The sequence below is a fragment of the Megascapheus bottae genome, chromosome 6 (genome assembly GCF_031878675.1).
Source record: "Megascapheus bottae isolate mThoBot1 chromosome 6, mThoBot2.hap1, whole genome shotgun sequence".
Classification (NCBI taxonomy): domain Eukaryota; kingdom Metazoa; phylum Chordata; class Mammalia; order Rodentia; family Geomyidae; genus Megascapheus; species Megascapheus bottae.
Genome location: NC_143514.1, coordinates 3,499,567 through 3,521,298, shown reverse-complemented (window position 1 = coordinate 3,521,298; position 21,732 = coordinate 3,499,567). Strand labels below are relative to the sequence as shown.

General features: G+C 42.5%; 1 long non-coding RNA gene and 1 pseudogene across 3 annotated transcripts in view; one reads left to right on the top strand and one right to left on the bottom strand.

Annotated features, from left to right (window-relative positions):
* Positions 1-1,721: 1,721 nt before the first annotated feature.
* LOC150061210 (uncharacterized) overlaps positions 1,722-21,732 on the top strand; it is a 172,094-nt gene continuing 152,083 nt past the window's right edge. For all 3 annotated transcript variants that reach the window (XR_016535799.1, XR_016535800.1, XR_016535798.1), the window contains exons 1-2: positions 1,722-1,816; positions 8,545-8,614. This is a non-coding gene — a long non-coding RNA (uncharacterized LOC150061210). The remainder of the gene's footprint in view (positions 1,817-8,544; positions 8,615-21,732) is intronic.
* On the bottom strand, positions 9,041-21,370 carry LOC150061216 (3 beta-hydroxysteroid dehydrogenase/Delta 5-->4-isomerase type 4-like; annotated as a pseudogene).

Below are 21,732 nucleotides of genomic sequence, written 5' to 3'. Positions count from 1 at the left end.
AATGAATGGGAACATGGGGGCTTTGGTATCGGCCTCCTTGCTGAACCTGTCTGGCAAGGTCTAGTCATGGAGATGGATACAGGCTTCCTTATCCATGACACAGGGACAAACAGTTCTCATCTGATCTGGTGAGGATGGAATGTGGGTCCTGGAGCCTCTCTGCTAGTACATGCCTGAAATGTCAGTCTGCTCTTCTCTTGGAGCTACCACCTTTCTCTTCTCCTGGTTCCATGCTGCTTTTCTGACCTGCAGAAGGCTATACTGGATGAGGAAAGGAAAGCAGTAAAGTGTGTTAACAGAAGCAGATTACTTCAGATTAGGTACTGAATTTCTTGCTCTTTCATTTACTTATTATGGCATTATTATTATTGTTGGTTGTGGGGCTTGAACTCGGGGCCTGGGTGTTGTCCTCGAGCTCTTTTGTGCAAGACTCACACTCTACCACTTTTATCACAGCTCTATTTCTGGTTTTTGAGTTCATTGGAGATAGAGTTTCATGGGGACTTTTCTACCCAGGCTGGCTTTGAAATGGGATCCTTAGATCCCAGCCTCAATAGGATGTATTACAGGCATGAGCCATCAGCACACAGCTCTTTTGTTTACGAGTTTACCAGAGAACAGAAATGTTCTAGCCTTTGAGCAGGGGAAAAAAACCCCAAAATCAGTGCTGCTTTGAGGTTTTTATGGAACTTTCCTCCTCTTTGGCTGAGGGTGTGTGTGTAGGGGGAGGAACCAAGCAGTCTGACTGGAACTGCAGAGCTGGGCTTTGACTCTCAATACAAGCTTAATCTTACTGAATCACCAAAGGAGGCTGGAGAACGCTTCACTTTCTTGGTGAGGTACTGTGGCTCTTGCCTGGTTCCAGCTTCACTCACCTGTATCTGGAGAAGATACTCCTCCACGAGCCATTTTAGCGTTCACTTCTCTTCAATTTCTAGGTGGTCATGGTCCAGTTGAGACAAAAACTTCTCTTGCAGGATGGAGTCTGAAAGGTCAGGCAGAAGCAGGGTGGCCTCACCAATTTGATTTTTACCTTTCTTTTCTTCTGCATCTTGGCCTTGGCAGTTCCTGCCTTTTTTTCCCTTCTGGCCTAAGTGGTTCCTGCCTCCCTCCCCTCCCGCTGCGTCCTTTGGGGGAAGGGGGAGCGCAGTAGTTGGCGCATGCGCACTGTTGCCATGCTGCCAGGCCTGAGGCCTAAGAACTTAGTCATGGAGCACTTGGGCCAAGATCTCTGCGAGGCCACACTTGCTTCCTCGGCAGTTGGTGGATGTCGTGGCCACTCGTTTTTGCCCAGAGACGCCCTTTGGGCGTCAGGACAACACCATACGCGGCCGTCTGGGGCACTAGCTAGGCCGCAGGCATTTTGAAGGCAGCAGACTAGGGCAGGCCGGTGTGGACACTGGGCGGCTCTGAGGGCGTCGCGCCACCCAAGGGCTACGGGGCTGCAGATCTCTGAGCACATCTACACTCCAAAATGGCGCTTTGCAGGCTCCGCCACGAGGCGCCCTCCATCTTTCGACGTCACCCGCAGAGGCGCTCGCCATCTTCCCGACATGACCCGCGCGACGCTGTTTTCCTGACGTCACCCGCGGGGGCGCCCGCTATCTTCCCGACATCACCCGCGCGACGCTCGCCGTGTTCCCGACGTCACCCGCGCGGCGCCCGCCATCTTCCCGACGTCACCCGCGCGGCGCCCGCCATCTTCCCGACGTCACCCGCGCGGCGCCTGCCATCTTCCCGACGTTTTCTGGGCCGTTTCCTGATAAGATGGAATCCCGCAGTTAGGATCCGATGGGTTTTGACCTGATTGCCTGAGGTAAAACTGGACACTGTTGTGGAAATTTTGTTTCTAGTTCGAAGCCACAGAGGAAGCTGAGCTCTGGCTCTCGTTGGCGTCGCTAGGTGGTGTTTTGCTTTTGGAACCTTGTAACGGTTGCCCTGCCAAAGTTCTGCAGAGAAAGCACGGGTAACAAGACGGGGTGGGGTGGGGGAGGGCGGTATAGGCCCGAACTGTTCATAGGGGATAAAATTAAAACTGTCCTTGTAAAAACTTTTTCGTGCAAAACTAGGCTAAATACGTTGAGGCACTTCCCCTCTTATGGGGGGTGGGGAGGTGAGATTAGGCCAACAGGCGGGTCAGGCCCACCCACCCAGTGAGGGTCAGTCAAACCCAAACTGCAGGTTGGTTGATCAGAAGCATTCTTTTTTTTTTTTCAAAACAAGCCTCCAGGGAACAGGGGAACCAGCTAATGGAGTTACCTTCATTAGTAGAACAAAAAGTAAAGCGAGGAGGTTATCAAGGAAGGGTTTTTCTTGTTACCGTTTTGGGTGGGTTTGAGCACTTGAACTCAGGGCCTGGGACCTGTCCCTGATCTTTAAAAAGCTCATCTCCAGGCTAGTCTCTACCACTTAGAGCCACATCTCCGTTTCTGATTTTCAGGTAGTTAATTGGAGGTAAGAGTCGGATGACCTTTCCTGCCCTGGAGTGGCTTTGAAAGGAGAGCGTTAGATCTCAGCCCCCTGAATAGCTAAGATAACATATTTGAACCACCAGCATGCAGCTGAAGAAAGGGTTTTTGTTTGGTACTGACACTTGAACTCAGGGCTTGGGCACTGTTCCTTAACTCAGGGCTGGTAGTTTACCACCACATCCTCACATCCAGCTTTTTGGTAGTAATTGAATATAAGGATATCATGGGCAGTAAAGTCTGGGCTGGCTTCAAAGTGGGATCACCAGATCTCAGTCACCTGAGTAGCTATGATTTTGTGCATTATTCACATAATTACTATTCTTTCCTTTCTTTCTTTTTTAAATTTGGTTCAGGGATTGAAGTTAAGACCTTGTGGCATTGTACAACTTGAAATCCATCCCAGTTCTTTCTCTTTTAGTTTGTTCTTTTACATAAAGTCCCACCAACTTTCTGCCAGACTGGCTTAGACCTGCCTTTCTCTTATTTTGGCCTCACACAAAGCTGGGGAATATAAGCCTGTACTACTACACCTGGTTGTTAAGATACTTTTCTACATCTGTCTTTCTATGCCAACCTTGTCCTTTTACAAATTTTATATCTATTTTTGTTTTCCTAGCATTTTAAATTCTAAAAATAAGCCCCAGTGAAATGGTTAAGATGTTAACTCCTAAGTGATTTTTATTTTTATTTATAGAACCCAGAATATCTGATGACATTTATAATGCCCTCCTTAGTCTTTTAATTCTGTCTTTAAAAGAACTATAGGAAGTATCCCGGGGAGGCTGAAGAAAGTTAGCCAAAACGTGGGGGGTGGGGTGGGGAAACTTTCTGGTTGATGAAGTACTCCTCATTATGTAGCCTTCTTGCCAGACTTCTTACTTCCATCTTCCATCTGTATAAAATTCTTTTGAACCTTGAGCCACACAAGATGGCGCTGTAGGGTCAATAGTACTTCTCTCTCTTCAAGATGATAGCTCTTGAACAAATGCTATGCCTTCAGTCACATATAGTATTGGCCTTTGGGGGGCAGGCAACTAAGACCTTAAGCCACTAACACTGGGCAACATGAATATCCACACCTAGAAATCTTGGCCTCAAAACGGGGATGGGGAACTAATTTCAAGCACATGGAGAATATGAGGGAGACTGAGGAATCCCTATGCTGAGGGTCAGTCCTAAACTCAAGTGATGGGGCCACAGGAAAAGAGCTCATTTGTCTCTTGATCTAAGCATCATTGCCTTCCATTCTGGATTTGAGGAATTAACTTGGATGAGTGAGATTAGTTTCCTATCTACTCTTCAGGGTAATTCGAGGATCTAGCGATTCTGAAGCATGTGGAAAGGCTCTGTTAGTCCAGCTGCTGTTTTTGTACCAGGAGCAGCATTTTGGAAAAAGAAGAGTGGTCTTTTAAGCAAATGTTATGGTCATTTCTTAGTGGAGATGAAGAACAGAGAGGAATAGTGGACAGCTGTAGGAGGGATCTTGGTGATACCTGTGTGGTCATGCTGGCTCTTACTCTGTTCTGCACTGTCTCCTACTTACATTCATTTTCTCTCAGTCTCTCTGTGTTATGGAGAGAGAGGGAAGCTGATGTGTAATTTGTGTGGGAGAACCAAAGAGACCCAGAAACCCAGTGGTGACCTGTTTGTAGCCACCTAATTTTGTAGCCAAAATTTCATCTTTCAACAGATGTAGGTTGATTTGCTGTCCCATCCCAGACTCCTGATGAGTGGGCTGATAGTAGAGAAGGAAGATGTATGACATGTTTGTGGCTGGAGAAACTGTCAATGGGACCATTGTTGTGGTCATACACAGCCTTATCTAATGTCCTGGCAGTTTTTTCACAGGCTTGCATTATGGACTCTGAATTTCATTGTGTGATCACAGCTTATACCTGTAGTATACATTTTTTTAAAAATGTCAATTGTTTTTGTAAAGGTGACATACAAAGGGGTTGCAGTTACTTAAATCAGGTGAAGAGTACATTTCTTTTTGGTCAGTGTTACCCCACCCTCCTCCTCTCCCAGATTTTTTCCCTCTCATCCTCACCCACAAATTGTGTAGTTCATTTTCAACATAGTATCTGGTGAATACCACTGCTTCATTTGTTCACCTTTTGGCTAAAGTTTTCCTTACCTCCTTTAATCCATCCTATACCACTCCACCCCTGTAATTGTCCCAGGAAGCTGAGGAGGAATCTGCAACACTTAAAATGGCACATTGAGTATTGTCTGAGGTCTGTCATCTGACTTTCCATAGTAGGGAAGATATACTAAAATGGAGTGTTAGAGATTAGGGATTTAACTAAATGTCATATATAATCATTAAAGGGTGCAACAGAGTGCACTGAGGGGAATTACAAAGGAGGTCTTGGAAAAAAGCAAAGCTCTGCTTTGTAGTATTCATACCTTTACCTGTGTGTCTTGACCTTGTCTCCTGCACCTGAACTCTGGTCTCCCTGTGTTTTTGCTACCTTAAATTAACTTCCTCAGTCTTTTCAAATTCTCTGGGCTATATATAGAACACTTTCCTCCATTTACTTTCTCTGAAATATACTCTTATTTCACTTATTTATCCCTAATTTAATCTTCATCTTGTTTTTATTTATTTATTTATTTTGTGGGTCATGGGGCTTGAACTTGTTCTGGGCGCTGTCCCTGAGCTCTTGTATTGTTTGGATCTAATATCCATCTATCAAGGATACAATGCATCTTTTGTTCTTTTAGTCTTGACTTCTCTCATTCAACATGATTCAATCTAGTTTCATCCACTTCCCAGTGAATGCCATTATTTTATCTTGTCTTGTGGCTATATAGAATTCCATTGTGTATATGCACCACATTTTTTAAAAAATATTTTTACCTTTATTCAATAATTTTTTCATATATTTTTATTGTAATTATTAGAAGGGTTACATTATATTCACCAAATAGAAGGTGCATTACTTCACAAACATTGATATCCTTTCTCATATCTTGGTCCCCATTTTCATCCCCCCACACCTGCCTCTCATCTTGTTTTCCTCCCTTCCCTATCCTATTTCAAATAACCAAATAAGCATATATACAATATATCAGATAACAAGGTGAAATACTGTAACAATATGAGATAACTAAGGAACAGCAAAAGAGATGAGAGATAACATAGTACATTAAGGACAACAATCACTCATTATGTGGCTTTTGTTTCTATATCCTGGAGGTCCTTTCATTTAGTGTCATACCATGACATTATGTATCTAGGTTTTGCTCTATTGTAAGTCTCTGCTAGGAGAGCCCAAGGTTTCTACTGATTATTACAAATGAGGGAAACCATTGAGCCTATGTTCCTTTGAATCTGGCTTATTTCACTTAATGTGATTTTTTTCTAAGTCTTTCCATTTCCTTACAAATGGGGCAATGTCATTCTTTCTGACAGCAGCATAGAATTTCATTGTGTATAAATACCACATCTTGTTGACCCACTCATCAACTGTGGGGCATCTGAGTTGGCTCCATACCTTTGCTATGGTAAATAGTGCTGCAGTGAACATTGTTGTGCTAGTGGATTTAGTATGTCCTTGTTTTTGGACGATTGGGTAAATGCCAAGTTGTGGAACTGCTGGGTCATAGGAGAGCTCTATGTTTAGTATTTTGAGGAACTGCCATATTGCTTTCCATAGTTTTACCACATTTTTTGTATCCATTTATCTGTAGTAGGGTATCTGGGTTGTTTCCATTGGTTGGGTATTGTGAATGAACAGAGATGAACATGGCTGAGCAGGTGTCCTGATCGTATTCTGGGTTATGATGCTCAGGGTAGATGCCCAGGAGTGTTATGGCTGGGTCATAGAGAAAGGTTTTTAAGAAACTTCCAGAGTGACTGTACTAGTTTACATTCCCACCAGCAGTGCAGTAGGGTTCGTCTTTCTCCACAATCCTGCCAGCATTTGTCATCTGAGTTCAGAATATTGGCCATTCTAATTGGAGTAGGGTGGTATCTTAGGGGTGTTTTTATTTGCATTTCCTTTATGACCATGGATACTGATCATGTTCTAATATGTTCTTTTGCCACTTTTACCTCTTCTTTTGATAAGTCTCTGTTAGTTCCCTTGCCCATTTAGTGATTGGTTTGTTGGGTTTGGGGGGAATTAATTTGAGTTCCCTGTAGATATTGGATATTAAGCATTTGTCTGATGTATTATTGGTAAGTATCTTTTCCAAGTTGGTTGGCTGTCTTTCTACTTCAGTAGCTATGCCTTTGTCTGTGCAGAAACTTTTTATTTTTAGGAAGTCCCATTTGTTAAGTCTCTTTCCAATCTGTTGTGACCCTGGGATTCTGTTCAGGAAGTTTTTGCCTGGGCCTATGAGTTCCAGTATCTCTCCTACTCTATCATGTAGCAGTTTTAGGGTTTCAGGTCTGATATTGGGGTCTTTGATCCATTTCTTTTTGCGGGTCATGGGACTTGAACTAGACTTGGGTGTTGTCCCTGAGCTCTTTAGCTCAAGGCTACTGTCCTACTGTTAAATCAAGCCCCATTTCCCATTTTCTAGAGGTTAATTGGAGACAAGAATCTCAGGTCCTTTTGTGGCCAGGCTGGCTTTGAACCTTGATCCTCAGATCTCAGCCTCCTGAGTAGCTAGGATTACAGGCGTGAGCCACCAAGTCTTGCCAGCTTTAATCCATTTTGAGTTAATGTTTGGGCATGGCATCAGGCAGGGATCATTTTTTAGTTTTCTGCATGTGGCTGCCCAAGTACCAATAACTGAAGAGGCTGTGTTTATTCCACTGTATATAAAGTGACCATAGGTATGTGTTTTTATTTGTTTCTTCTTTTCTGTTCCATTGATCTTCTGGTCTGTTTTTGTGCCAATGTCATGCTGTGTTTGTTATTATGGCTTTGTATGGCTCTAGAGTTTGAAATCTGGTATTGTAATACTACCTCCATTGCTCTTTTTACCTAGAATTGCTTTGGCTATTCTAGGTCATTGTTGTTTCATATGAACCTTTAGATTATACTTTCTATTTCAGTAAAGAATGTCCTTGGGATTTTGATGGGGATTGATGAAATTGTATATCAATTTTGGCAGTATGGCAATTTTCACTATGTTGGTTGCCCCTATCCATGAGCATGGGATGTCTTTCCATTTCCTAGTATCTTCTTTGATTTCTTTCTTTAGGCTTCTATAATTTTCATTAAATAATTCTTTTACATTTTTTGTTAAGTTAATTCCTAAATATTTTACTCTTTTGGGGGCTATTGAAAATGGGATCATTTTCTTGATTGCTCCTATTGTCTGTGTATTTTTGGCATACAGAATAGCTACTGACTTTTGATTTTGTATCCTGCCACTTTTCTAAAGTGATTTATTAGTTCTAGGAGTTTGGGAGTGGAATTTATTGGATCACTCAGATTTAGGACCATGTCACCTGCTAATAGGGATAGTTTGATTTCTTCTTTCCCTATGTGGATCCCTTTGATGTTCTTCTCTTGCCTTACTGCTCTGGCTAAGGGTTCCAGCACTATATTGAACAGAAGTGGAGAGAGTGGGCATCCTTGTCTAGTTCCTGATTGGTTCTAGTCTTTCTCCATTTAGTATGATACTGTCTGTAGGTTTGTCATATATGAATTTAATTATTTTAAAGAATGTACTTCCTATTCCTATTTTCTCTAGTGCTTTCAACATGAATGGATGCTGTATTTTTTTAAATGCCTTATTGGCATCCAGAGAAATTATCAAATGATTCTTAACCTTAGCCACTCAGAATTCTAATGGAGCCTGACAACCTGCTGCACAGGGACTGGCAGGGAGTCATGAATAGTGCTCTTTTCATGACTCTAGAACTAAATGACAAAATAAGGGCTATAATTTTAGTTTGTCTTCTGAACGTGTCTTGCCAAGTTCAGTCATGGAGATGGATACAAGTTTCCTCATTTATGACACAGGGACAACAGTTCCTGTCCCCCTGATCTGGTGAGGATGGAATGTGGGTCCCAGTGCTTGTCTTCTAGTGCATGCCTGAAATGTCAGTCTGCTCTTCTGGAGCTACCATCCTTCCCTCCTGGTTCCATGCTACTTTTCTGATTTTCAGAAGACCGTACTGGATGAGGAAAGGAAAGCAAGAAAGCGTATTAATGAAGCACTCCTCTAGATTAGGAACTGTAAGTATTTATTGCTCTTTCATTTATTTTTATTAGGAATGCAAGCATTCCAAAGAACAGAAATGCTGTAGCCTTTGAGCAGGAAAAGAGAACCAAGAGTCTAAGCTCCAAGTAGTAAGAGACCCCAAGTGGATCAGAGCAGCTACTGGTATGCAGAGACTGCAGGTGAGGCTCACTCAGCAGATCCTCTGTTTACTGAGGTGCAGGCACTGCAAATGAGGCTTAGATAATAGTCTGTCTGAAGGTGCAGGGTTTAGAGCAGGAAGCTTCTAGATGGGTCACAGGTTGGGAAGGCTTCTGATGGCTACTGAGGATGACACTAGGTGGCCCTTGTGTCCAGAAGAGTGGATCAGGGTTTGTGCCCCAGTCCCTTTCTGGAGGTAACCAGGTGGAATGGGGACAAACAACACTGACAGCACACACAGGTCACCATCTGATAGCTTTTGACTTCAGTGTCCCCTTGTGCTGCTTCACGAGTGAACCAATCCACTCTGTGGTTTTCTGCTTGGCTTCCTCCCAGCTGAAGCGTGGCTCATACCCCAAATCTCGCTGGGCTTTCTTGTAAGAATACATGCTGTTTGAGATCTTCAGTAAATGCCGAGTAAAATGGGGTCGATAGTCATAAATTGGACTCAACAGGAAGCTCACCGCTTCTAGTAGGAAGGCAAGCCAGTATATCAGGAATAGAGGAGGGCTTGGCCTAGAATCCATGCTGAGGCCCCATTCTTTGCACACGATGTAATTTAAGTCATCATAGCTTTGGTGAGGTGTGTCATCTGATATGTAGTAGAACTGCCCCTGGATGTTTGGTGCTTTCTTGGGGTCCCTCAGGCCTCTGCAGGCCAGAATGTGGGCCCAGGCCACGTTGCCCACATAGACTGGGTTCACCAGAGATGACGGGCCTGTTTTCTCAAGCACACCATTGGTTTCGAGGGCTCTCTTCACAATGTGAAAAAGAAATTTGTTTCCCTCCCCATAGATGTACATAGGCCTTAAGGCACAAGTGTGCAAGGTGCCACTGTTTTTCAGAGGGCACCCATTGGCTGCCAGCACAGCCTTCTCAGCCAGCTTTTTGCTGTGTGGGGTCAGTCCACATGCATTCGTGGTTATCTTCCTCCTGGGCATCGTGGAGGATCTTCTTGTAGTTGTTGGGCCCTGCCACGTCCACTGAGCTGGTATAGATGAAGATTGGCACACTTGCTTGGACACAGGCTTCCAACAGGAGCTGGGTACCTGCCAATGAGGAATATGGTGTGAATGTGAGGAGACACAGCAGGGGGTTTTCCCTGTCTTCACATTCATGGTCACCTCTGTTCTGTACTCAATGGAGGAACCACAGGGATGAGTGTGCTTTTATCTGTCCCAGAGTCAAATATGGGCAGTGCTAGCCACATCCACAGGGAAAATGTCCACATTAATAGATGCTGAGTCTGCTGTGTGTGAACTGAGAATTTCTAGTCCTTGTTTTCATAACCTTTTTTTGTATGTGTTCCTGTGTATGTATGAAAGTATGTGTTTATAAATGTGTGTTTGTGATTGATTTTGGTAAAGGACATAGGCTTCTACTATATACTTCCTACAATATAGTTTTTAAAATGACTAATTGTTATACTTTTCATTTTTTTCCAAAAATGTCATTTTTTTAAATCTATCATCTCTACAGCCAGAATTCACATCAAAAAGTTGATATGCCATTTTGTATAGTCCAGTCTGTGCATCAGTGAGCATTATTAAGTGGGGGCAATTTAGATGCTCTGCTCCAGATGAGGTGTTCCCTGCGAAGCTCCTTTTTGTTCTTACTTTATCTTTATTTACTGTGAACTGTAGGGCGATGAAAATTCCTTCTAGCTTTCATTCGCAAGTGCTACACTGGTTTTTTCTCTTCCTCATGATGGAAACCTAAAGAGCAGAATGAGCCCTCAGGTGGAAACAGTCACACTGTCAGACTTTAGCGGTCTCCCTCTGAGGAATTAATGTGTAGGTCGCTGGAGATGCACAGACTATTTAATAACTTATTTTTAACCAGTTTAACCATTTATGGATTTAACTGTAAATTTATATTTTGTAGAGCCAGCCTCATTATTTTGTTTAAGGTAAAGAAGTATATGACTTACATTTAGCAAGGTAGATATGACTGTCATGGTAAAATGTTTTCTTCACCTGTGACAGTGGCTAGTAACATCATGTCTGTAACACTGTCCCTTTCATTTCCTACCTATCTTGATGGAAAATGTACCAGGTAGTCCTTAAAAGGCAGGGACCAGAACTGAGGCCTTGAGATACCTTCCCACGTTGTGGATAGAGAGTGAGTTGAACACTAGAATGGGTGACTTCTGAGATACTGCTGGAAATCCAAAAACCAACTAGTGGCTTTAGAAATGGAACCACTGAGATATGAAAGTGAAAATAAGGCTATGAAAGGAAAAGAAGTAGATGCACTGGGGCTGGAAAGAATGGCCCTTGGGGGTCAGAGGGACTTCAAAAGTTACAAGACTGGTTTCCTTGAGGGAATGTGTCTATATGTGAGCTAGATTAAGAACCTGCATGTCAGAAGGAGCCAGCAGTCATTTAGGGATGAGCAGGTGAGGGGGACCCTTTGCATCGGGCTGGAAGCAGCTCCTCAGTGCTGAGGTGGGAGGCTGTCCTAGACAGCAGCAGAGGTGTTTCCTAGCAGAACTCTGCTGAGCAGGCTTTGCTGGACCTCTCTGGAGGAATCCTGACTTTAGCTGGGCAGGGCTGTGGATGGGGGAGTTTAGAGCATGGTGAAAAGGCTGCTACAAGGTCTGGTTGGCCAGGGAGGCAGGGTGAATGGCTATCATGGGGTTGGGGTCTGAGTCTAGTTGAAGTTGGAATGTAGGAGCAGGAGGAAGAGCTTTCCTAGCAGTTGGAGAGGTACAGGTGGATGTAAATCTCCACTCACCCATGAAGAGCCTGTGGGGCCTTTCATGATCTTGCCCCTTCTCAGTGGTGATTTCTCATCTGGACCACTGAACCCACAGCCCTGAGTTCTCTCAGCTGGGACTGGTGAGCCAGGGCAGCAGCAGACCCAGAGCAGGTAGGAGCTGTGTAATGGCTCATGTTCTTCCTTTCATCATCTGCTTTTTCATCCATGTTGCAATCTGTTCCATCTTTCCCCTGGTACTGTACCTTTGAAGTTGACATCCATGATGGTCTATCTTGGATTGACACCAGTGACATCAATCAGAGCAGCAGCGTGGATGACAACAGAGACTCCCTGGCAGGCTCTCCTGAGACAGTGGGCATCCAGGATGTCTCCTTGCAGCACTGTCAGCTTGGTCTTTGTAGCTCTGTGGGACCAGGAGACCAGACACTGGAAAGCTTTTTGGTGGATTTAGTATCATTCAAGATACAAATGCCCATTAACTTATGGTTCAGGTATAATTATAATGTGACAATGTTGGATAGATAGCACATTCCATGGAAGAAACAGAACAGAAAAAAATGCACAGGAGTGAAAAATCTTTAACATGGGAAAGGTATCAACAGAAACATTGCTACAACATTCTGAATCTGAATGTTGAGTTTTGGTCTATGACCAGAGTATATTAGTAATAGTAGTTTATAGTATTCACTAAGAGCAAATTGAGAGGTGATGAGAGTTGGAGGTAAGAGGGAAAATATAAATGAGTTCTGTGGGGAATGAGTAGTTTTGGGTGGAATTGGAGTTGACAGAGAGAGGCAGAGCTCTAGCTTAGCATGCTTACAATGTCATCAGATTACTACATATACAATTGAGTTCTTGAGATGGAAAGTGGGGGAACATCAGATTATCACTTCTGTGACTGAGTTCTGAGGACACTGAGCCAAGTTATATATCTGGGTGGATGTGCAGGTGTGAGTTTCAGGTCTTCCCTAATATGATCTATTGTTTATGGGTTTTCTCTAAATGCAAAGTGAGGGATTACTTTGGGGTCAATGGTTCATTCTTAGGTAACTAGCTGCAGTGTGGAGCCATTTAGAATGGCTACAAGGGTGGCCTTAATCCTTCAGATGGCAAATATTCTCAAAGCTGACATGACTCCTGTAAGCTTGATTGACAGCTTCTAAGGCTCTGTTTCTCTAACCATTTGTCCCACGGGAGTGGGTAACACATTAGTGTGCAGTCTCTTCTGAGAACCATAGCAGATGACCGTGTTTATAGCAGATGCAAGTTTCTTTCCTTCTGATTTCTTGAGAGTGAAATTCTGATAGCTGAAGTACAGGTGAGGAGTGAGGCTAGAGAGGTACAGGTACATATCTAAGAAACAGGTTATTGTGGATTCTAACACAACTGTGCTCACTTATACAGATGTATTCCCTCTGTTTCTCTTTCTTAACTTTCTATTACACAAAGAAATGCAACCTACCATGGCTGTGTCTGTATGATTAGACCCAGTAGACTTGAATAGAGTAAAGCTCTATTCAAACTACCAAACTAAGATCAGTAAGCAAGAAAACAAAACAAAACAAAACACTAACACCAGTTCCTGGCAGTCAGTAGGGGAGGAACCCACAGCCCTCAGTACTTTAAAGGTCTGGAGCCTAGGGGGATATCTGTGAGTGATTTCTATGCTAGAAACCACTGGCAGCCCAATGACCTCCTGTGTCTTCCTTCTCAGTTCTGGGGCAGGTCATAGTCCACTGTCCTAACAGCTGTGCCCTGCCCACTTGGCTGGGTCAGTCCTCACTCCTCCTGATGCCTGGTTCCAGTTAAGGAAACCTGAGGGGCCCAAGCATCCTTCCATTCCCCAACCAGATCTCACCCCCACACCCAGGGTTCCCCATGGAGCCACACCCAGAAGCCTTGTGCTCACTTACTAGAAAATTCTCTGATGTCTGGACTGAGGCTTTTGTCCAGGAGCCTGATCTCTTGCAGGTCCTTGTCCTCCATCAGGAAGCTGATGATCCTCTGACCCAGAAATCCCCCAGCTCCTGTCACCAGGCAGCTCCATGCAGTTATGGCGGGCAGTTCAGGAGTAGGATCACAACCAGGAGCAGCCCTGGAGAAGGTTAAAAGTGGGCACAAGTTGAGTGTGCGTAGTTCTCAGAAATGTCCAATGTTCATTCCACTGCAGTTTAGCAAAACTCAAAACCAAAAAACCAAAAACTCAAAAGAAAACCCCAAACCAGAAATGCTGTTTAACCAGTTCTAGTTGAGGTGAAACAGCTTGCAAAGTTGTCTTACAGTTAGCCTGATAGAAGCAATCAGACAGTGGAAGAGCCTGGCCTCCAGGCAGGACTGGAGCCTTACATACTGTGGCATCTGACTCAGTCACATCACCTTGAATTCCTGATGTGTAATCATTACTAACTCGGTCTCCAGGATCCTGCCTCCCTGAGGATTGAATCCCATGAAATTATTTCTCAATAACCTCTTTTCTAAAATACTTTACTCTTTTCTGACACAGCTGAAGAGAAGCCAGCCTCAAGACTGAGCTAAGTTAGTGGATTTTGCCTCAAGATGCCTTTCAGTTCTGACATACTGCCTGTGTGCTCAGATTATATATGGAAATGAAAAGGGTTTAATCCGAAAGGTATATTTGATTTTTTGCAGTATAAACATCTGGCGTCAATTTTGCTTTAGCTCACTGTCTTCTTAACTATTAAATGCTATTGCTACGTAGTTGCTGTATTGAAAATTTTACTAAATATGCCATCGTGACAGCTCCATTGAGAAAATTATGTGGGATGGATTTCTTCCCCTCCCAATTTACCCGAAACCTCAGTTTCTGTTCTCCCCAAAGAGGTGTATTGGTAGTTGTAGAGCATTAGTAAAAGGAAGCTAGCCTGTGTTCGCAGCTAGGTATTTAATGATGTGGGTCACAGCAGTGTTTGTAGTTTTGTGTCATAGTGATGCTCATCATGGATCTGGCATCAGCCTTGACTGAGGATGACATGGATGTTTTTGAAGCCTTTACTGAATGTTGCCCAAATCCCCAGCCATAAGTAGTCAGAGCACTGTCTCACTTGAGTTGAAAAAGCAGACCAGATAGTTGGCATTTAACTAAATGTACCTTGATCATTATAAAGCTCCTGTAACCACAATGCAAAAAGAACATAACAGAACATTTCTAGTATTCTAGAGAGTCTTTTCCTGCCTCTTTCTAGAGTTTATTGTCCTCTTACAATCTACCTCCAAAACTGTACCTTTCTTTTACTTTCATACATTGATATTTTATTCTTATATGCATTTTCTATTTCCCCTTTTGTACCATTAAATGTATAGTGAATATAAAATTAGGTTTTGTGGAGCGTGTACAGAAAATTGTTAATTGCTCAACTTTGTCCATATAGTTCTAGTATTTCCATTCATTTACTTTAGGCTTTATTTTCTATTCTTCCAGACTCCAATTATAAAAGTTTAGGTTATTTATTGATCTGTTCCTCTTTATATCCACAGACACGTAATTTCTCTCCACAAATATTCAAAGCTGCATTCTTTTAACATGTTACATTAAGATGAAGATTTTTCTAATTTCCGTAGTGATTAGTGCTTACATTCAAATGTTATTCAGAAGTACTTTGCTTATATTCTAAAAGTGAGAATTTTTCTTTATATCTTATTACTGTTTTCTAGCTTAACCATCTTGTAAGCACAGCATAATTTCTGTATGCTTTTGATTATTTTATTTTTTTGAGGATTGTTGTGTGGTTTAGCATATAGTCCCTCTGGAAGAACATAGCTTATGAATTTAAACATTATGTTTTCTGCAGTGTAAGAAGTTGTGTTCTATAAATGCAGGGCGCAAGTGACACATGCCTGTAATCCTAGGTGCTCAGGAGGCTGCAATGTGAGGATTGCGGTTCAAAGCCACCCCGGGCATGAAAGTCCTTGAGACTCTAATCTCCAGTTAACCACCAGAAAAATAAAAGTGGTGCTGGAACTCAAGGGATAGAGCAGTAGCTTGAGCTGAAGAGCTCAGGAGCAGCACCCAGGCCCGAGTTCAATCCCCATGAACAACATCAACAAAAAAAGTGAGTGGTAGAAATCAAATGTCATGACCATATTTATGGATGTTTAGCAAGTTCTGTGCTGCAATAATGGAAATACCAGATAGTGGGTAATTAAAAATGAATACAACTATATTAACTTATAGACCTGAGTTGGGGTAGTAATAGATGATACATTTGACAGTGGCTTTCTTTGTGCTTCATCTAATGACAGAAGAACAAAGAAGGGATGACCTGTGGCCAGCCCAGTCAAACTCTGCCTTATGTAAGGAAGCTCTTGAGTTAGTAATGAACCCATGTTCAAAAGAGTGAGATCAACCTATTTACTAGTGAAGAGCTTCCAGGGCCCAATCCTCTTGTGCTAGGTACCACCTCCCCAAACTATTTAAGGTAGAATTAAGTTTCTAGCACAATTTTTGAGAGGCTTCTCTGCAGCCACTACAATGGGAAAGCTGTAAATTTCCTAAGGGAACTATAAAGCAGATTGATCTTAGTCTTCTTCAATGAGTAGGACTGTGTGTTTTCTTGGTATTGCTAAGTTAATATGTGGCCAAGGAGCAATGAGAGTTGATTCTGCTATGTAGAACAGAATCAAGTGCTTTATCACAGTGGGATGATACACAGTTATTTGGCACTGATACATGTGATACATGTGATATGCTGGACTGATAATTATACTAGATTAGGATTACTAGTAGAAGTCTTGGGTATCTGTTTGCTTTGAAGCAACATAGGTTTTTTTTTTTCTTTTTACTTCAAAGTTCTGAGCCACAAATAATTGTGATTCATAATTCATTGATATGCATTTGCTGAAGTGACCACTCAGAGCCCTTGAGTTTATCTGTCCCTGGATTTCAAACATCTGAAAATTCTCCAGATAATTTATCAGTGGGCTTATTTTTAATTTTTGTTTTGTTGAAGGAATATTTCAGCCCTCAGGACCAACGTATTTGTCCTTCCCTATGAGGGGGATTTTTTTTCCATCTCTTTCCTTCTATTCAACCTCCCAAATATATCTGGTGCTGTGATAGAGCACTTGTCTAAAATTGGTGAGGATCTGGGTGGGTTAAATCCCTAGTATGAAAAAAACCCTCAGTCTGTTTTGTGGAAAGGAAATATGTTTTTTACTGACCTTACCATAATCTCTTATCCTTAACTCTACTCTTTCTCTCTCTTTATTATATGTATTGAGTGGATCAACCCTAATTAGAAGAAGTCAAAGATTTTAAAAGGCTACACACTTTTGAATCCCTCCCTTTACCCAGTAACACTCAGGTGGCTAGAGATGAAGGAGTTCTGAATTGTGGGTGGCTCAATCATGATGATATACAAGGGAGACTGCCACATAATGCAAGCTGTGGCTTCCCTGAGATATGGGACATGGGATTGCTGGCAGCGCAGGCCTTTAAGTCTGGAGATTGCTGGGTCATATTCCTGTTTTTTAAAGTCTCAAACTACCTATCAATGTAACCCATTTGTAGGTGGTGGATTTTTTTTTTAATAGAACTTGAGCTAAGGTCTAGAGGAAGAGGTAAATGAGATATAGCTTTTGTCCTTTCAGAGTTAACCCTTTAGGTTGGAAGTCAGCTAGGGAGAGCTCACTCCAAGGAAGAACCACTGTGGACAGAGGCCACGCAGGATCATCCACATCCCTGGCCTGTTCCAGCACTGAGGTGGCTCTTAGAGAGGTAGAACAGCATAGATTCATGAGTCAAATTCTTTTCCTGAGCCTAATGATCTTCAATATTTTTCTTCATTCTTAGAAAATGGGGGCCTTTTGTTTAAATTGTTTTTGCAATATTTTGAACTGAAGGCAGGGCCTCACCCTCTGCTCTTCCATTTGAGGCACAACCTTCTACTTTCAGTTTGTTTTGAGACAGTATCTGGTCCTTTAGTGAGCTGATCTGGGATTATGACCTTCCTATTTTCTTTCCTTAGTAGCTGGGACCAGAGATGTGCCATGCTTCTATTCTGCTTCCCCCCCAGCTTCTACCTCCTGCCTTCCTTACAGTCATTTGAGGATCTGGAAACAGAGGAAGGCTCTGTCAGTATAGTTACTGCAGTCATAGCATAAGCATCAGATAGGGTAAAGTACAATAGGCCATCCAAGTCTGCGGTCATTTTAAAGGGATATGAAGGATGGAATGGTGGGAACAGTAATTGTGATCCACTTTTGGCCTGGTGATGCAGGGTGGTGGTGCTGGCCCTTGAACTGCCTGCTCCTCATTCTTCCCTGTGGGTACTGTAGTTTTGTAGTCATGGCCTTATTCTCTGCTTCTGTCTCTGTCTTTTTTCTCTCTCCTTCTCTCTTTCTCTCATAAACACATAAACATAACACACACATCCTCTACCCACCCAGTAATTCATTTTTCCTTGGTTGATTTATTCTTTTTGTTGATCTTTCCCTTAAGTGAAGTGTTGTTCTACTTCTACTGTAGCACTGAGTGTTTTTCTCTTGTACTAAGGAGCAAAGTCCACTGACTTGTATTTCCTTCTGTACCCCAGGGAAAGAGGCATATGTCTAACTGGCCAGTGATGATTTAAGATATATGTACTCTCTGTCTCTTTGCTGGCAGACATAACAGTTCTCAGTGACACTAATTGCCTCAGGGTAGACAAACAAGTCTGATTAGTGTCATCTATGCATCACTGCAGGACTCCCATTCCTACATCCATTGAGAGGTCCACTTGGTCATTGTGAATCAGTGCCAGAGAATGCCAGCTGTCTGAATGAAAGTGTCACTGATGGGCTTGTGTTCTGCTAATCAGTACTCCTCGTTTTTATTTTTAATTACTTGCCTTCCCTCAATATCCTTGGATATACCCAGAATTTACTGTGGCCTGCTTAATCCCATTGCAATATTGTGCTAGTCTTAAATAAAAGTCAATATGGGAGAGGGATGCTCCATGCTTTCTTCTTTGGTTTGATCCCATTAAGGTAGTAAATGCGAATCTGGTAGAAATTCTCTAGACTAGTCTCACTGTAATTGTCAACTGGGTGAGCTCAGATGCTTTTTGTTATAGCCTCAGGTGTTTTCTGTTTGCTTTTATATAAGGGCAATTGCATGGAGAATTTATCCTTTCTGTCCCACTGGCAGTTACTGCACTGACCACGAGCTCAGGTAGCCAGACTTACTTCCGTTTAGTATGTTAAACTGGAACTTCCCAGTGTTGTTTTAAATGCCTCCTGTTGTACAGTTAAGGTAGGAGAAATACTTACCTTTAGGTACAGTGTTCTTTCACATCTCCCAAGTAGGCAAAAGACAAACAACCAGTTCACAAATCAGTGATAATTGTCAATTTTTATCAGTAGCGTGCACTAGGAAGGCAGCAGCATGTTATGTGAGGGAAGTACATCACAGAGAATTGTTAGATAGAACAACTCTTTCCAGCAATCCTTCATGTAAAGGAAGCACAGCATTTTTACTTAGAGCATGTGGAAACCTTTCAGTTTACCCAATTCTGGTCACCCACAGGATTACATTTTAGAGTATGGGATTCTTTATACCTCCCCCACAGCCTTTTACCCTCATTCATTCATAAAGACAGGCTTCCTAGCTAATGTTTGGGCCAAGGGACCTTGTCTTTTAGTCAATCTCCATCTACTTCTTTCTTACTTCATAGGCCAGGCTGACCTCCTACTTGTACTATTCTGTCTCCCCACCTCTTCATACCTAGGATTATAGCTGTGAAACACTGGATTCCAGGCAGTCTTTATTTAGACTTCTGTCCTATTGACTAGGCAGGTTCATATCAGCTTGGTTATACTCTGTACTCTCTTGCTCTTCTGACTTCTCCCAACTGAGATAAATGCATGAACTCTTTACAGAATTTCCATGCTAAATAAGCAGCTAGAGATACCTTTCCTTCATCCTATGTGAATCATGCATAAAAATCTTTGTTGAAGATTAATTAATAGAATTAATTAGTGGAAGCCTGTTCCCTCCTATATTACATTCATTCCATTCCTTAGAACATTGAAATTTTCTTCCCTGTTCTGGAGTCCTGGGGTCCTCATTTTGTTTACTCACCCTCACAGAAACCAATTAAAAATTTAAATTTACTTTTGTGTTCTGGAGGTGATGTACTGAAGGATTACAATTCATGAGACAGGTAATGAGCACATTTCATTTTATAGTGTGCCTTCTATTCCCTTACTTTCTCCCTGTCCTTCTCTCCAGTCTCTATAAGCAGTCATATAGTTCACTTTCATTACTGTCTAGTGAGCTCTACTCCTGCACTTTTTTTACCCTTTTCGCCTGAATTTCTGTCACATCCCGTAATCCTGAAGAAAGACAGAACCATCAAAACCTAAATGCAATATATATATATATATATGTAATTAAAAGAGAAGTCTGTTTTTTGTGCCTCTTAGAGTTTGTTTTTCACTCTCTCTTTTTATGGTTAATATAAATATGAAGAGGCCCTTAGCTATTGTGCCTTTGGGTTTCTCTCCTAAGAATTTCCTCTTTTGCTATTAATCCTATTTAATTTATCATTTCCCAGTGTATTTTAGATCTAACTTTCACATCAGAGAGAGTGCGTGCTTTTTGTCTTTCTGAACTTGTATTACCTCACCAAACATCATTTGTTCTAGTTTCATCCATTTCCCTGGAAATCACATTATTTCTTTCTTTCTAATGGCCATCTGAAATTGCATTGTGTATAGGTACCACATTTTGGGATCCACTCATCATGGAGGGGCATCTGGGCTCTTTCCACATCTTGAATATTGTGGGCACTGCAGCAGTGAACATGGATGTGCAAGTGTCCTTAGCATATGGTGGTTCATGAATAATATGGCTGGGTTGTGAGGGAGGTCTGTGTTTAGACTTCAGAGGAAGCTCCAGACTCCTGTGCAGAGTAAAAAGTAATGTTTTTCAGAAGAGAATAAAATGTTGATACATCTGAAATTCAGGGGGAAAAACTACAGAGAAAGGAGAAGAGGGTAAGATAAAGGACACTATGTCGCTAACAAGTGAAATTAGCTTATCATTTGGACAGGTCTCCACATTCCTAAGCACTTGATGAATGCCATGAGAAGTTGGTTGAGGGGTGAGAGGAGGGCTTCTAGTATTTGGCTTTCCAAGCAGACCATTCTGACAGAGGGATTAGCTGGGGGTGAGGCATCCACATGACTGAACAGAGTAGCTTGAATGCTGATAAAAATCACATCCTGGCCTGCTTTCCTTAAGCAAATAATCACTCATGACCCGTGGCAGGAAATGCAGCCTCACTGTAGAGGGGAATCCAGAGTCAGGGTTTAATCATGAAGAGTTAGACCTCCATTCTACAGGTGGGAGTTGAGCTCTCTGAAATAATTCCATCCAGAGTTGTAGTTCCTGTATCAACCCCCAAATCCTCTTCCATTGTTCATTCAGTGTTTCAAACTAAACATCCTGATCCTAAGTAGCTACCCTCCCAATCCATTTGAGTAAGTCAACAAACAGTCTTGGCTTCCGTAGTTTCTTGGAATTGCCCTTACCTGACAATGCAGCACAGTGGACAAAGGGATTAGAGATGCTCTATGGTCCCTGCTCAGTTCTGTTCTTGGAGGTCTGCTGTGTGAGAGTAGTGGTGTCAAGTTTTGACAGTGCAGCATTAGTGTGACCTGGTTCTTTGTTTTGGTTTTACTCCATACACCTTGCAATATGATAACCAAGAGATTCAGAATTTCCCTTTTTTCTTGTTTGTTTCCTGACACACCCATGGAAGCCATGCTTTCTATCTTGTATCCTCCTTTAAATCTACCCAGTGGCTTAGGAACTGGTGGCAACATTGCTGCAGTCCTCACCATGACTTCATGGCGCTCTAAGCTCCATTTTCTGAGTCAGTACCATATCAGTAAATTCCAACCGGTTTGTCCAAATTCTGAGGAACTATGTCACCTGAGGTTGAACAAAGGAGATGGAAATGTGTGCGAGCGTGCGTGTGTATTGTGTTGGAGTTGCTTGGGATTGCTAGGGTTGTACTTCAGAAAAAGACAGATTCTGGATCCCCTCACTACTGAGGCCATGTCCTGCAGCGCCTGGTGGAGCAGCTCAAGCTGGAGGCGAGCATGGAGTGGATCAAGGTCTCCCAGGCAGCTGCAGAATTTCAGCAATACTGCATACATAATGCCTGCAAGGATGCCCTGCAGCTAGGATTTCCAGTAGGAAGCAGTCCCT